This window comes from Leucoraja erinacea, chromosome 3 (genome assembly GCF_028641065.1).
Source record: "Leucoraja erinacea ecotype New England chromosome 3, Leri_hhj_1, whole genome shotgun sequence".
NCBI lineage: Eukaryota > Metazoa > Chordata > Chondrichthyes > Rajiformes > Rajidae > Leucoraja > Leucoraja erinaceus.
In genome coordinates this window covers 4,475,033-4,489,997 of record NC_073379.1, presented here as the reverse complement: position 1 = coordinate 4,489,997, position 14,965 = coordinate 4,475,033, and positions in this window count along the sequence as shown.

Genomic DNA, 14,965 nt, shown 5'->3' with positions numbered 1-14,965 from the left:
TTCATATGAAAGTCCTGACATCCCAGGAATCAGTCTGGTGAACCTTCTCTGTACTCCCTCTATGGCAAGAATGTCCTTATGTTTTGTAAACCAGCATCTGCAGAACATGGAACTGGTGCAAATGGGTGATCGGTGATCGGCATGGACTAAGTGGGCCGAAGAGCCTGATTGCTGTATGCTGTATCTCTAAATTCGAATGGGTGGTAGTTCCTGCTGCAAAGATTGAAATGAATAGGAAGGTAGCAATGCACTCTGGTATTGTGGTTAGCTATGCTGCTGTTTGCATTCTTCCCACAAGATGGCAGTGTACCATGCTTGAATGGAAGTGGTGGGCAGGTTCAATACTGCCCATGGTACACACAGGACGTGACACTAGAGATAGGAAAAGCAGGACCTCAAGCAACTAGTTGCCAGTTGGATAGCTTATGATTGAATGTCATAGTTTCACCTGCCCTCCTGCAACATGCAGAGTCATCGAGTCAAGGAATCATGCAGCACAGCAACAGGATCCCCGTCCCAACTTTGAGGGGGGCACAGTGGTAGAGTTGCTGCCTTAAGCCCCTGTCCCACTTAGGAAACCTGATCAGAAACCTCTGGAGACTTTGCACCCCACCCAAGGTTTCCGTGCGGTTCCCGGAGGTTGCAGGTGGTTGCCGGAGGTTGCAGGTAGTGGAAGCAGGTAGGGAGACTGACAAAAACCTCCGAGAACCGCACGGAAACCTTGGGTGGGGCGCAAAGTCTCCAGAGGTTTCCGTTCAGGTTTCCTAAGTGGGACAGGGGCATTACAGCGCCAGAGGCCTGGGCTCGATCCTGACTACGGGTGCTGCCTGTATGGAGTTTGTTCGTACTCTCCGTGACCTTCGTGGGTTTTCCCGTGATCTCCAGTTTTCTCCAACAATAGACAATAGACAATAGGTGCCTTGGAGCATTAGGTGCATTCGGCCCTTCGAGCCAGCACTGCCATTCAATATGATCATGGCTGATCATCCCCAATCAGTACCCCGTTCCTGCATTCTCCCCCTATCCCCTGACTCTGCTATCTTTAAGAGCCCTATCTAGCTCTCACTTGAAAGTATCCAGAGAACCTGCCTCCACCGCCCTCTGATGCAGAGAATTCCACAGACTCACCACTCTCTGTGTGAACACTCCAAAGACATACTGGTTTATAGGCTAACTAGTTTGGTAAAAGTGTAAATTGTTCATAGTATGTATAGGATAGTGCTAATGTGCAGGGATCGCTGGTCGGCATGGAGTAAGTGGGCTGGTAGGCCTGTTTCCACGCTGTATCTCTAAATTAAACTGAAGAAGGGTCTTGATCCGAAACGTCACCCATTTCTTCTCTCCAGAGATGCTGCCCGTCCCGCTGAGTTACTCCAGCATTTTGTGTCTGTCTAAACTAAACTAAACTTGCCCAAGTTGAACACGAGGCTCTATCTACACTGGTCCCACCTGCCCGCATTTGGCTCATGTCCCCTTAAACGTTTCCTATCCATGTACCTGACCAACACATGGCAATCTCTTAGTATACTGGTCAGACCAGACCTTCTTAACCAACATGCTGGGGGAACGCAGCGGGTCAGGCAACATCTGTAAAGGAAGAGGGCCAAGTTTGCCCCTGCACTCAGTAAGAAGGGAAGGAGGGAAGGAGGGAACTGCCGATGTAACAATGGCCTTGTGGCTGTACAAAGAGCTTATCTAATCCTTGATGGTGATGGCTTGTTGGAGCAACCCCTCAATGGTCATGAACATAGATTCACTGTTGGACATGCTCCTGACCACACTGCGGGTATCACAGCTGCACTTTTCTCCCGAAGATAGAAACATAGAAACATAGAAATTAGGTGCAGGAGTAGGCCCTGCACCGCTATTCAATATGATCATGGCAGATTATCCAACTCAGTATCCTATACCTGCCTTCTCTCCATACCCCCTGATCCCTTTAGACACAAGGGTTACATCTAACTCCCTCTTAAATATAGTCAATGAATTAGCCTCAACCACCTTCTGTGGCAGAGAGTTCCACAGATTCACAGATGTGAAAAATGATTTTCTCATCTCAGTCCTAAAAGATTTCCCTTTATCCTTAAACTGTGACCCCTTGTTCTGGACTTCCCCAACATCGGGAACAATCTTCCTGCATCTAGCCTGTCCAACCCCTTAAGAATTTTGTACGTTTCTATAAGATCCCCCCTCAATCCTAAATTCTAGCGAGTACAAGCCAAGTCTATCCAGTCTTTCTTCATATGAAAGTCCTGACATCCCAGGAATCAGTCTGGTGAACCTTCTCTGTACTCGCTCTATGGCAAGAATGCCTTTCCTCAGATTAGGAGACCAAAACTGTACGCAATACTCCAGGTGTGGTCTCACCAAGACCCTGTACAACTGCAGTAGAACCTCCCTGCTCCTAAACTCAAATCCTTTTGCTATGAATGCTAACATACCATTCGCCTTCTTCACTGCCTGCTGCACCTGCGTGCCTACTTTCAATGACTGGTGTACCATGACACCCAGGACTCGAAACTCAGCGAGTTATGGCGTTTTGGGTCGGGACTCTTCTTCAGACTGAAAGTAGGGGGAGACTTTCAATCTGAAGAAGGGTCCCGACACAAATCGTCACACCTCCTTTTTCTCCAGAGATGCTGCCTGACCCGCTGAGTTACTGCGGCACTTTGTATCTATCTTTGGTATAAGCCAGCATCTGCAGTCCCTTCCTACACCCTATTCACTTTTCTTCACACCATCTTATCCATGAACTCAGATTCAATTTTATTTAATTGTCATTGTCAGTGTACAGTACAGAGACAACGAAATGCATTATACCATATACCATAACTCATCGACAGTGAATAAAAAACACACAACTACAAGTTTTTCTGCAGTCAGACCTATTTAGGAATCCTAATATTTAACTACTGCAACAAAAACATTTGGATGATTAAAGTCTAAATATCTATGTCTAAAAACTCTATATGACTCTATGCCCTGAGTTCTTACTATCTCCCAGGTTATCACAACAAATGGACACAGATCGACTTCCAATTAAGTTAAGTGTAGGTTTATTATCGTCACATGTACCGAGGTATATTTAAAAAGCTTTGTTTTGCATGCTATTCAATGAGACCACATAATACTATGAAAAAATACAATCAAATCAAGTCAAATCAAGTCAAGAGAGTTTATTGTCATGTGTCCCAGATAGGACAATGACATTCTTGCTTTGCTGCAGCACGACAGAATATTGTAGGCATAAATACAGATCAGATCAGTGTGTCCATATACCACAGAATATATATATACACACATCAGTAAACAGATAAAGTGCAATAGGTTGTTACAGTTCAGAGATTTTAAGAAGGAACTGCAGATGCTGGAAAATCGAAGGTACACAAAAATGCTGGAGAAACTCAGCGGGTGCAGCAGCATCTATGGAGCGAAGGAGATAGGCAACGTTTGGGGCCAAAACCTTTCTTCAGTCTGAAGAAGGCTGCTGCACCCGCTGAGTTTCTCCAGCATTTTTGTCTACCTGTTATAGTTCAGAGTTTGTTTGAAGTTGTGTTTAATAGTCTGATGGCTGTGGCGAAGTAGCTATTCCTGAACCTGGATGTTGCAGATTTCAGGCTCCTGTACCTTCTACCTGATGGCAGCGGAGAGATGAGTGTGTGGCCAGGATGGTGTGGGTCCTTGATGATGCTGGCAACCTTTTTGAGGCAGTGACTGTGATAGATCCCCTCGATGGTAGGGAGGTCAGAGCCGATGATGGACTGGGCAGCGTTTACTACTTTTTGCAGCCTTTTCCGCTCCCGGACGCTCGGGTTCCTGTACCAAGCCGCGATGCATCAAGCTCAAGAACAATAGATAGAGCAAAGTGTACGATACAGAGTGCAGAATATAGTTCTCAGCATTGTAGCGCATCAGTTCCACAGACAAAGTCCGATGTCTGTAAAGGATAGAGGTGAATCGGCCAGTACCCCGAACTTATGGAATTACCATTCAGAACCCTAATAGCAGAGGGGAAGAAGCTGTTCCTGAGTCTGGCGGTGCGCACACTTTCAAGCTTCTGTACCTTCTGTTGGGTGGGAGCAGGGAGAAGAATGGAATGGGACAAATATTTGATTTTACTTCGGAGTCACGTGAGTGACTACGTGAAGAGCCCACTCAGCACGCATGCGCGGCATTGCGTTCAACAGTGCAACAGCGGCCACATCGGGAGTCGGGCGCTCCCGCTACGGGGTGAAAGAACGGACCGTCAGGTAAGCTCTGAGGTGGGGTTTTTCTTTCACAGGGAGCCTTCTGCTTTATTTCAGTCAGAGAAGAAAGGCTCTAGAACAAACCTGTCTTCCGCTTGACTCCACGGAGGAGCGTTCCATCTGGGGGGGGGGAAGCAACAAGGCGGTAGGACCGCTTATCGGGCGCTCCGTTATTTCCCCGACACCGTGCCGAGCCCAGCCCGCTAGCGCCTGAGCAGCGGGCTGGAAGTAAAGCCACAGAAGAGGCGTCCGGCCGGTGGTTTCCGACTTGTCGGACGGGGACGTCTCTCCACCCGCCCGGGGGAGAGACAGCTGCCTGAGCCGCATGGAGCGGCTCCTGGAGCAGGAGCTCCAGCGAGACTCGCTTCGTGAGGGGCGCTCTCGCAGGGGGAGTTCAGGCACTCCCTCCACAGTGCCTTGTGCACTGTCCATTGCTTCCTCCTTACCCGAGGGCAGCTTTGGTGACCAGGACTGGGCTGGTCAAGAAGAGGGGACGATGGCTGAAGATGTCGGGAGTATGCAAGGGCTGCAGGAACAGGAAGAGCTGCTAGGTGTGGTGGACCGCTATGTGGCAGCCTCACGTGCAGGAGGCCATTAAAGGCCAAACTAGCGGCCAGCATTAACCACCTCGTCAACAGGCCCCTACAGGAGAGGTGGTCAATGAGGCCTTAGAAACGTATACAGCTCCAGAGAACTGTGAGTCCCTTAAAGTGCCGGCTGTAAACAGGGGGCACGTTGGGGCAAATATTTGGAACCAGGAGCTAAAACTGCAGCGGATCCTCAGGCTCCTGATGTCAGCCATCACATCGTTTGCTCGTTCCATGGACAAATACGGAGATGACCACAACCTTTGTAAACAAAACATAAGACCTGCCATAAAATCCTAAATTTGCGGGGTTGTGCAAAACCCCAGCCACTGAGCCAGACCCACTGCTCTTTGGCAAAAACGTCACAAAGCATATGAAGGATATGGAAGAGGCCTTAAAAAACTTTTGGTCTCATGAGGGCAGGCCCCGGGACGAGCAAACCAAAAACAATAATTCCCAAGCAGGAGCACCCCATCACGTCCATCAGTCGACGTCTACCATATGGGACTGGTGTAAAGCTCGGGGTCCGCATTCTATCCCCGGAAGTCATCTTTAGACCAGGGCCCAGAGCGGACCACATGGAAAATGCTCCACCCCCAACATCACCGCCACGTCAGACAACACGCAAGACTCGTTGGACCGGCAGGAAACAGAAGAATACCCATAACCATGGAGGTAGGTGGGTCTGGTTCCTACCAGCGTATAGCGAATAGGGGCTTAATACTAACAGGGGGGAGATTACACCTGTTTAAAGAAGCACGGGAGTCTATCACGAGTGATCAGTATATACTCAATGGCATTAGTGGATACAAAATACAATTCAAGGACTTCGGCAGTGAGTGAAGTAATAACTGTTACACGGTTTGAAATCACAGAGCTTTGAAGTCTTCATGTTGTCACTCACGTGACTCCGAAGTAAGATAGTAAGATTATATGAGAACTTACCAGTTTGAAGTTTGATCTGTATTTTATGAGGAGTTACGATGGGGGATTACGTGCACTCCGCTCCCACCCTCAATATTATGGGTCAAACTGATAACTGATGTCTCCTTTTCTTTACTATGTTTATTTCAATAACTGTGTCTATCTGTGATTCCACACCGCTGCTTTGAAGTATGCTGCGCCTGCGTGCTGAGCGGGCTCTTCACGTAATCCCTCATCGTAACTCCTCGCAAAATACAGATCAAACTTCAAACTGGTAAGTTCTCGTTTAATCTTACCATTATGTTGGTTGCTTTTCAGAGGCAGGGTGAAAGTGTGGATGGAGGCACTGGTGGGCAGTCAGGTCTGTACGATGGACTGGGCTATGTCTACAACTAGGTTAGACTAGTAACATGGGAATGCCTCCGTGGGAAATACCAGCCCTGGTTGTTTATTAACACCTGGGTAGGGAGAGGTCAGGGGGGAGGTCGGAGCAGCTATGAAGGAGTCACTGTAACTTGCGGTGCAATGTGAGGAGAAGTCATGCCTTTCTGCAGGAAGAGGAGTTAAAGTTTAACCAGACTGAAGCATAATTCATGTCAGGTCCACTTAATGCAAAGCGCTTACAACTGATGGAACAAAACCCGACAACATGGTCATCTTTGTATTCCCCCATGAGCCTCTTCCCAACCGAGTTCAATAACAATAGTGTAATGAAAAATACAGAATATTGTGGTCATTTTAGGAGTCCCATCAACTTCAGCAGATGAAAACAGAGCCCGGTAGCACAGCAGTGCAGAGGTAGAGTTGTTACCTTACAGCGCCAGAGACCCGGGTTCGGTCCTGACTATGGGTGCTGTCTGTACGGAGTTTGTGCGTTCCCCCTGTGACCTGCGTGGGTTTTTCCCAGTTTCCTCCCACATTCCAAAGGCTTACAGATTTGTAGGTTAATTGGCTCTGGTAAGGATTGTAAATTGTTCCAAGAGTGTGCGTAGGGTAGTGCTAGTGTACAGGGATCGCTGGTCAACGCAGCCCCTGTCCCATTTAGGAAACCTGAACGGAAACCTCTGGAGACTTTGCGCCCCACCCAAGGTTTCCGTGCGGTTCCCGGAGGTTGCAGGTGGTTGCCGGAGGTTGCAGGTAGTGGAAGCAGGTAGGGAGACTGACAAAAACCTCCGGGAACCACACGGAAACCTTGGGTGGGGCGTAAAGTCTCCAGAGGTTTCCGTTCAGGTTTCCTAAGTGGGACAGGGGCATTAGGTCTGTTTCCACACTGGATCTCTAAGCTAACCTAAACAGAGAGGGAGGAGTCAAATTGGAGGGTGAAAATATCTTGATTCAAGCCAAAACAATTAAACTTTGATCGACATATAGGTTCAGGAGAACAGCTCTTCTTGAAACCACCGCCCAGAATGGGATTGGAGAAAGTGCCCTTCTTTATTTACTGACAGGTGTCCCTGCCACAGGAGGATGTCTCTCAGATGCATGGCTGTCTTACAAAGATGAAGAGATGGTCGAGGCTGCCTTCCTGTGGATGTGGCCCTGCTTACTGGACAAATGGGAACATCTAAGACATGTTCAAAATCACCAAGAACCAGGAATAGATTGGGTAAAGATTTGGAATAGATAGGGTAGACACGCAGAGTCTTTTACCCAGAGTAAGGGAATCAAGAACCAGGGGACATAGGTTTAAGGTGAGGAGAGCTGGTGAGAGGACGGTTCCATTGCCTGATAACAGCTGGGAAGAAACTGTCCCTGAATCTGGAGGCGTGCATTTTCAAGCTCCTGTACCTCTTGCCTGATAGGAGATAGGAAAAGAGGGAGTGACCGGGGTGTGTCAGGCCCTTGATTATACTGCTGGCCTTGCCGAGGCAGCATGAGGTGCAGGTGGAGTCAATGGAAGGGAGGTTGGTTTCTGTGATGATCTGGGCTGCATATGCTGAGAGAATGGAGCAGCTGGGCTTGTACACTCTGGAGTTTAGAAGGATGAGAGGGCATCTCATTGAAACATATAGAAACATAGAAACATAGAAATTAGGTGCAGGAGTAGGCCATTCGGCCCTTCGAGCCTGCACCGCCATTCAATATGATCATGGCTGATCATCCAACTCAGTATCCCGTACCTGCCTTCTCTCCATACCCCCTGATCCCCTTAGCCACAAGGGCCACATCTAACTCCCTCTTAAATATAACCAATGAATTGGCCTCAACTACCCTCTGTGGCAGAGAGTTCCAGAGATTCACCACTCTCTGTGTGAAAAAAGTTCTTCTCATCTCGGTTTTAAAGGATTTCCCCCTTATCCTTAAGCTGTGACCCCTTGTCCTGGACTTCCCTAACATCGGGAACAATCTTCCTGCATCTAGCCTGTCCAACCCCTTAAGAATTTTGTAAGTTTCTATAAGACCCCCTCTCAATCTCCCAAATTCTAGAGAGTATAAACAAAGTCTATCCAGTCTTTCTTCACAAGACAGTCCTGACATCCCAGGAATCAGTCTGGTCCTCCTGCACCTATTGTCTATTGTCTTTTCTTAGTATTAGATAGTGTGCTGTGGTCTCCTGTTTTATTTTGGTGTTTCACATTTTTTCCTCTTGTTTCAGGTCCCATTTCCTATCAGGTCGTTTACCCTCATGTGATTATTGGCCCCGCCCTGATGTGTTTCACCTGTGTCTCGTTATCCCCTGCTAGTCTGTATTTAAGCTCTTGGTGTTTTAGTGCTCATTGCCAGTTCGTTGTGTATGATACTTGATTGTACTGTTGCCTCTGTTTTGCTTACCCATGTACTGACTTGGACCGATTAAACTTTGAAGACTGATCTGCCCTGTGTCTGAGCCTGCATTTGTGTCCTCCTCCTTGTTCAGTTCTGATATTACGAACTGGCCAACAATGGACGCAGCGGGCTCTGATCCTTTTCGTGCAGCGCTCCAGAAGCAAGAGGAGCGCATCTCGCATTATGAGGGTCAACTCACTTCGATCGTCGCCGGGTTCCGGGACCTCGGTGAGCGTCAGCAGGGGTTCCAGGCGGACATCGGTTCACAGGTGAACACTTTAAGTTCTCGGTTTGAACACCTGGTTACTCGGCTGAATTCTTTGTTTCCTGCTGCGGCTCCTGTGCCTGCCGAGTCTGTTTCCTTGTCTGGGTCTCCAGGAGCTCCGAGTGCCACGGCTGCTGCAGCATCTCCATTCGTCCACCTGGCAAGACCGGAACACTTTTTAGGGGAATCGGAGAAGTGTAGACCTTTTTTGATTCAGTGTGGACTGCATTTCGAACTTCAAGCGGCTTCCTTTCCATCAGAACGCTCAAAGGTAGCCTTTATCATCACGCACCTGTCGGGTAGGGCGGAGGCTTGGGCCACGGCGGAGTGGTCTCGGAATTCTCCTGTTTGCCAGACGTCGGTCCTGTTCATGGAAGCTCTGTCTCGCACGTTTGATCACTCCAATCCTGGCCGAGAGGCTTCACAGAACCTGGTCTCCATGAAACAAGGTAATCGCTCAGTTATGGATTTTGCTATTGACTTTCGAACTGTTGCTGCTAAGAGTGGATGGAATGAGGCTGCTTTGTTGGATGCTTTTCGCAATGGATTGTCTGAAGCTATCAAAGATCAATTGGCTCCACTAACCCTGCCTTCCGACTTCGAGTCTATGATTTCGCTGGCTGTCCAGATTGACGCTAGGCTCAGAGAAAGAGAGCGAGAGAGGAGATCGGCAGCAGTTCGTTCCTCCTCCCAGCCGTGGCGGCAGCGTTGCCCTTCGCCTTCCGGTCGGGACTTGTTCCCTCTCGGCCAGTCCAGTCAGCCTACAGCGCCACCTGTCTCTTCAGAGGAGCCCATGCAGGTGGGACGAGCCAAACTCAGCCCGGAGGAACGGCAGCGCCGCCTAAGGGAGGGGAGGTGTTTTTACTGTGGTAAACTGGGACATTTGTTGAACAGCTGTTCAGTAAAAGAAGGCTCACCAATGAAAGAGAGGACATGGGTGAGTTGTACCACTCCTATGAGCCATTCCTCTCGTCAATTGTCGACGGTACAATTGTTGGTGCATTCCCAGTGGCACTCCCTGCAGGCTTTGGTTGATTCTGGGGCAGATGATAACTTCATGGACATTCGCTTGGCTGATGAATTGGAACTGGAACGTGAACAGCTTCAAAGTCCTCTGGAGGCTAGTGCACTGGATGGGCGCCTACTGTACAGGGTAACTCACCGAACTCAACCTGTTCAACTCATCATGGCAGGTAATCACCTTGAGACCATCAGTTTTCATCTCCTCGACTGTCCTCTTCATCCTCTGGTTTTGGGGCTCCCTTGGCTGTCCTACCATAATCCTCACATGAACTGGGGTACCGGGGAAGTAATTTCTTGGGGGAATAACTGTAAACTCATCTATCTGCATGATTCTTCTCCTGAGTCTATGAAGGATCCATCAAGGAGCAGTTTGCTGGGATCTTCCAGGTCCACCCTCCAGCAGCCTCCCCGTTCAAGGGAGGAGGATTTTCCTGATATCTCCAAGGTTCCCTCATGTTATTTAGACCTTAAGGAGGTGTTCAACAAGGCCAAGGCCACATCTCTTCCGCCGCATAGACCGTACGATTGCTGCATCGACCTTCTGCCTGGTGCAGCGCCTCCTAAGGGTCATCTCTACTCCTTGTCTTCACCTGAGCGGCTCTCCATGGAAAAATACATTGACGACGCCCTTGCTGCTGGGATCATCAGACCTTCCTCTTCACCTGCAGGAGCTGGATTCTTCTTTGTGGATAAGAAGGATGGTACACTTCGGCCCTGCATTGACTACAGAGGACTCAATGACATTACTGTTAAAAACAGATACCCTCTTCCTCTTATCTCCTCTGCATTTGAACTGTTAAAAGACGCTAAGATATTCACCAAGTTAGATCTTAGAAATGCTTATCATCTGGTGAGGATAAGGGAGGGGGATGAATGGAAAACTGCGTTTAACACACCCAGTGGTCATTATGAATATCTGGTCATGCCGTTTGGTCTTACTAATGCTCCAGCAGTTTTTCAAGGAATGGTTAATGATGTATTACGGGACATGCTGAACAGTTTTGTGTTTGTGTACCTTGATGACATTTTGATCTTTTCTCCAGACGAGACTTCCCATGTGCAGCATGTACACCAGGTGCTGGAACGTTTGCTTCTGAATGATTTGTTTGTGAAAGCTGAGAAATGTGAATTTCATGTTAACACGGTTCAATTCCTTGGTTATATTGTATCACCTGCTGGTATCCAGATGGACCCGAGCAAGGTCAGCGCTGTGGCCACCTGGCCTACACCCTCCAGTCGTAAGCGACTTCAGGGGTTCCTTGGGTTTGCTAATTTTTATAGGAAGTTTATCCGGAACTTTAGTGTCACTGCTGCACCACTCCATGCTCTTACCTCGCCCCACGTGCCTTTCTCTTGGTCCCCTCAAGCAGAAGCTGCTTTTATGAAACTCAAGAGGAGCTTCTCCTCAGCCCCCATCCTGGTTCACCCTGACCCATCACTCCAGTTCGTGGTTGAGGTGGACGCCTCGGGTGTGGGCATCGGGGCTGTACTCTCCCAGAAATCCTCCACAGATGGTCGATTACATCCCTGCGCTTTCCTCTCAAAGAAACTTTCTCCTGCTGAGAGAAATTACGATGTGGGTAACCGTGAACTGTTAGCGGTTAAAACAGCCTTGGAGGAATGGAGACACTGGTTGGAGGGCACAGAGCAGCCGTTTCTAGTTTGGACAGACCACAAGAACCTGGAATACATCAAGTCAGCCAAACGCCTCAACTCGCGCCAAGCTAGGTGGGCTCTCTTCTTTAATCGATTTGATTTTGTACTGTCTTACCGCCCTGGTGCCAAGAATGGCAAACCTGACGCTCTCTCCAGACAGTTTGATCCTGACCCGTCCCCTAAGGTTTCAACTCCCATTCTGCCGGCTTCCTGTTTTGTTGGGGCAGTTACTTGGGAGATTGAGAAGAGAGTTTCCGAGGCAACTGCTGGGGTTCAGTCACCGCTAGGGTGTCCTTCTAATCGTTTGTTTGTTCCCGAGTCTCTTCGTTCACAGGTGATTCACTGGGCTCATACGTCTCGGATCTCCTGTCATCCCGGTGTCCGCCGAACCCTGTTTGTGGCCAAACAAAGGTTTTGGTGGCCTTCCATGGAGAGGGGGATTAAGGAGTACGTCGCCGCCTGCAGTATTTGTGCTCGGAACAAGACTTCACGTCAGGCCGCCTTTGGCCTCCTGAATCCGCTGCCTGTTCCCTCACGCCCCTGGTCAGACATCTCCATGGACTTTGTCACGGGCCTGCCCTCTTCTGAAGGTAACACCTCAGTCATGACTGTGGTGGACAGATTTTCTAAAATGGTTCATTTCATTCCGTTGCACAAGCTTCCCTCCGCCAAGAAAACGGCAGAGGTCATGCTGTCTCATGTTTTTCGTCTTCATGGATTTCCCAGAGACATTGTGTCTGACCGGGGGCCTCAGTTCGTGTCCAGGTTTTGGAAGGAGTTTTGTTCTCTGTTGGACGCCACGGTCAGCCTTACATCTGGTTATCACCCGGAATCCAATGGACAGACTGAACGACTTAACCAGGAACTGGAGACAGGACTACGGTGCTTGGTGGCACAGAACCCTTCAACTTGGAGCAAACACCTTATTTGGGTGGAGTATGCACACAACACACTTCCTTGCTCCTCCTCTGGTCTCTCTCCATTCCAGTGTGCCTATGGTTATCAACCGCCATTGTTCCCTGCTGTGGAGAAGGAGTCCAGTGTGCCCTCCGCTCAGGCTCTCATCCGTCGCTGTCGCAAGGTTTGGAATGGGGCTCGTCAGATGCTGTTGCGCAGTTCTGCGCGTTACAAGAGGATGGCTGATCGTGGAAGAACGCCGGCTCCGGTATACTCGCCTGGCCAAAAGGTGTGGCTCTCCACTCGAGACTTACCTCTGAGGGTGGAATCCCGGAAGCTGGCTCCTCGTTTTATTGGTCCTTTCCCCATATCGAAGGTCATCAATCCTGTGGCGGTTCGTCTCAAACTCCCCCGTGCCATGAGGGTCCACCCTACTTTCCATGTCTCCCGACTAAAGCCATTTAAGGAAAGTCCTCTGGTCCCTGCCTCTATACCCCCTCCGCCCCCCCCGGTTCCTTGATGGGGGTCCGGTGTTTACGGTCAGCCGGTTGCTGGGTATGCGCCGGCGTGGTCGTGGTTGTCAGTATCTCGTGGACTGGGAGGGTTATGGACCTGAGGAGCGGTCTTGGGTGCCGGCTCGCAACATATGCGACCCGGAACTTATCAGGGAATATCGGCGCCAACATCCTGAAGATCCTGGGCCGTCGGGAGCCGGCCGTGGAGGGGGGGGGTACTGTCAGGTCTCGGGTTTGATCTAGTTTCTGGTTCTTATTGTTTTTTAGTATTAGAGTGTGCATTCTTGTTTTATTTTGGTGTTTCACATTTCCTCTTGTTTCAGGTCCCATTTCCTATCAGGTCGTTTACCCTCATGTGATTATTGGCCCCGCCCTGATGTGTTTCACCTGTGTCTCGTTATCCCCTGCTAGTCTGTATTTAAGCCTTTGGTGTTTTAGTGCTCATTGCCAGTTCGTTGTGTATGATACTTGATTGTACTGTTGCCTCTGTTTTGCTTACCCATGTACTGACTTGGACCGATTAAACTTTGAAGACTGATCTGCCCTGTGTCTGAGCCTGCATTTGTGTCCTCCTCCTTGTTCTCGTTGCAAAGTGTACTGTCGCTAAGATTACAGATACATGTCACATAACACTGCGGGCAGGCACGGTGGCACTTCCACTGGGAGCGGTAGAGTTGCTGCCTTACAGCGCCAGAGACTCTGGTTTGATCCTGACTACGGGCACTGTCTGTATGGAATTTGTACGTTCTCACCGTGACCTGTGTGGGGTTTTTTCTCCGGGAGCTCTGGTTTCCTCCCACACTCCAAAGACGTACAGGTTTGTAGATGAATTGGCTTTGGTAAAATTGTAAATTGTCCCTAGTAAGTGTGGGATAGTGTTAGTGTGCGAGGATCGCTGTTTGGCGCAGACTTGATGGGCCGAAGGGCCTGTTTACATGCCGTATCTCTAAACTAAAGAAGAAGGAGCTATTCAAAATGGTTTCACAATTACATCCATAGAGCTATTTCAACATTGTAGAACAGTGGCAATGTTGATCTGTAACCCTCAACATTCCTCCCAGTTAAGAAAGGATGGTTATTCTAATAATCACTAAACATTTAACTTGTAGCTATCTAATCAAAATTAAACTTCTTGAAAGTGAACGCTAAAGCTGAAGCTACTGAATGCAGAACTGTAAATATTGCTATTGGTATTGGTTTATTATTATAGAGTCTTACAGCGTGGAAACAGGCCCTTCAGCCCAACTTGCCCTCACCAGCCAATATGTCCCATCTACACTAGTCACATCTTAGTAAAGCCCCTGTCCTGCTTTCACAACCTAATTGGCGACCTCTGCCGAGTTTGCCCTTGACTCATACTCGCAGCATGGTCTCCACAAAGTTGTAGGAGGTCTTCGTAACTCTTCCTCATGTTCGAGAGTGGTTTCCGCGTACCCGTGGCCTCAAGTAGGTCGCGGCGTTTTTTTCCAACCTGATAATAAAATGTCCACGAGTAAAAAAAGGTCAGCATGGAAAAAATTGATACTTTTTACTCGTAGGTAGGTCATAGTAGGTCGTGATGGTAGTCGTGGGTCGGTAAATGGCCCGAGAAAAAAAAATGCAGACATGACATCTTTTTTATCATGTGATCATTTTCCACTCATAGCTAATCGTAGTTGGTCTTAGGGGGTCCCTCTACACAGGGATTCTCCCCCTCTACATTGGGGACATGGGGTGGAGGGTATTACACCGAGGAGTGCCCTGCAAAGTGTTTCCTCGCGGTTCACAGACTTGCCAGCCGCCTGCCACTTTTGCGGGCTGGAAGAGTCTGTGTACCACGTGTGTACATGGAGTGCGTGAGGCTGCAGCCACTGTTTCAATACCTAAAGGGGCTGCTCCTTGCCTTCTGGCTGCATTTCTCACCCACCATCCTCATCTTTGGACACCCTGTGCGTAGGGTAGAGGGTAGTAGGGCCGAAGGTGTCCTGGTTGCGTTGCTCCTGGGCCTCGAAGACTCTTGAACAGGTACATGGATCGGAAAGGTTTAGTGATATGCGCCAAACACAGGTAAATGGGACTAGCATGGACAAGTTGGTCAACATGGAC